At 38.4% G+C, this 2,536-nt stretch overlaps 1 pseudogene; it reads right to left on the bottom strand.

Annotated features, from left to right (window-relative positions):
* Nucleotides 1–306: 306 nt before the first annotated feature.
* Nucleotides 307–1,057, bottom strand: LOC138361800 (dnaJ homolog subfamily C member 17 pseudogene; annotated as a pseudogene).
* Between the last annotated feature and the right edge of the window lie 1,479 nt (nucleotides 1,058–2,536).

Raw genomic sequence — 2,536 nt, 5'->3', positions numbered from 1 at the left:
GACATGCAACACACATAATGGGAAAATAAAACTAAGTAAGAAGTATTTGAAGGTCGGTTTCTTGGACAAATCAAGACAACATGAGATATATATTTTTGTACAAATTATAAAAGATTATTTTCATCCAAAGCAATCAAACAACTTGTTTATTATTATAAAATTTGATTGAGAAACATTTAACTGGTTTGGCTCACATTCTCTACTGATTCACGACAACTAGATTCAAAGTTTAAATTGGATTTGTCCTTACACTCATAATTTTTAGGATTTTTTTTGGAGGATATGAGGCTTTTTGTGAGGTGCCTCTCACATGTGTGTAACTTTTACTGGTTTGCCAGTTTGACCTCTCTCAAACTGCACTGCCATATCCGCTGCATTTTTGGTCTTATATTCTATTAATGCTGTTCCTTTTCTATTTTTCTGCACCATAACCAGAGCATTGATGTCTCCCCACTTATAGAAGAGTTGGTTAATTTCCTGCTGGGAATACCCTGGCCAATCGTCTGTTGACATCCACTTAACTTTAACTTTGTGACCCCGTGTGTCCATAGCTGGAGGTTCACTGCTTTTGGAGACTTTAGATGAACTCCGAAAAAGCTCTGCCCCTACCTCCCTATTTACTCGATCCAGTTCCTCCAAAATAAGTTGCTCGCCCTCCTTGTCCAATCTTTTCAATTCACGTCGAAACTGTTCTTCTTGTGACATATCTTGCTGTTCCCTACTGCGTTGAACACGTCGTTCCCGTTCCTCCAAATCTGACCTTAGTTTCTGTGATCTGGTAACATGTTCACGGGCTCTGGCAGCTGCTGCTTTACGACTCTTGAGGGTCTTGTCATATGCTTTACAGTGTTCCTGGATCTAACAAAATCTCAAGAATTTTCTTAAGTTTGTCAAATTCATCAGTAGCGAATGGGTTATCTGGATTCTTATCCGGATGACATTTAAGAGCTCTTTGTCTGTACGATTTCTTAATCTCCTTTTCCTCGGCATCAATAGTTATCCCCAGAATTTGATAGAAGTCCAGTTTCGATAGTTTCGTATTATGTTCCTGCGACATAACGTCCTCAATGCGTCACTACCACTTTCACAAGAGCTAATATTTTCGACAGCTGCTTCTTATGTTTTATTACGCGTTTCTGGAGCGAATGATCTCTGTCCTCAGCTTGCTGTCAACAGTCATATGTAAAGACGTCAAATGTTAGTTAATTTATATCCTACGTACATCTCACTGGGAGGAGACATGTAGCATCTCTCTCAATGTAAAAACATAGTCCTGGAACCTCTGTTAATCATAATATATATAAATTATTTAGATTCAGGTTTGAACATAGGATCATAAGAATAAAGCTCTGGTTAGCCCCATTTAGATTATGCAGTTCAGTTTTGGTCGCCGTACTATAGAATGGATATAATTTCACTTGAACGTGTCCAACGTAGGATGACTAACTTAATTAAGAACATAAGAACAAAGGTAACTGCAGAAGGCCTATTGGCCCATACGAGGCAGCTCCTATTCTATAACCACCTAATCCCACTCATATACTTGTCCAACCCGCGCTTGAAACAATCGAGGGACACCACCTCCACCACGTTACGCGACAATTGGTTCCACGAATCAACAACCCTGTTTGTTGTATTTACCCAAGTCTTTCCTAAATCTAAACTTATCCAATTTATACCCATTGTTTCGTGTTCTGTCTTGTGTTGATATTTTTAATACCCTATTAATATCCCCCCTGTTATGTCCATTCATCCACTTGTAAACCTCTATCATGTCACCCCTAACTCTTCGCCTTTCCAGTGAATGCAACGTAAGCTTTGTTAATCTTTCTTCATATGAAAGATTTCTAATTTGGGGAATTAACTTAGTCATCCTACGTTGGACACGTTCAAGTGAATTTATATCCATTCTATAATACGGCGACCAAAACTGAACTGCATAATATAAATGGGGCCTAACCAGTGCAAGATATAGCTTAAGAACCACACCAGGTGTCTTGTTACTAACGCTTCGATTAATAAATCCCAGTGTCCTATTCGCCTTATTACGAACATTTATGCATTGATCCTTTTGTTTTAAATTCTTACTAATCATAACTCCCAGATCCCTTTCGCAATCCGACTTCGCAATCTCAACACCATCTAGCTCGTATCTTGTAACTCTATCATCATTACCTAGCCTCAGAACTTTACATTTATCAGCATTAAACTGCATTTGCCAATCATTTGACCATTTCAAAACCCTATCTAGATCAACTTGAAGTGATAGTGAGTCCTCCTCTGAATTAATTTCCCTACCGATTTTCGTATCATCGGCAAATTTGTAAATGTTGCTACTCAAACCTGAATTTAAATCATTTATATATATTATAAACAACAGAGGTCCCAGGACAGAGCCCTGAGGTACTCCACTAACAACATTATCCCACTCTGACTTAACCCCATTTATACTAACTCCTTCCTTTGGAATAGCCATGCCCTAATCCAAGTTAATATAGCGCCCCCCAGTACCATGAGCTTTTATTTTTTTAATTAG

Source organism: Procambarus clarkii, unplaced genomic scaffold (genome assembly GCF_040958095.1).
Source record: "Procambarus clarkii isolate CNS0578487 unplaced genomic scaffold, FALCON_Pclarkii_2.0 HiC_scaffold_836, whole genome shotgun sequence".
In the NCBI taxonomy this organism is placed as follows: Eukaryota; Metazoa; Arthropoda; class Malacostraca; order Decapoda; family Cambaridae; genus Procambarus; species Procambarus clarkii.
Note: the sequence above shows the minus strand (reverse complement) of the source record. Positions and strands in the feature narration are given on the sequence as shown.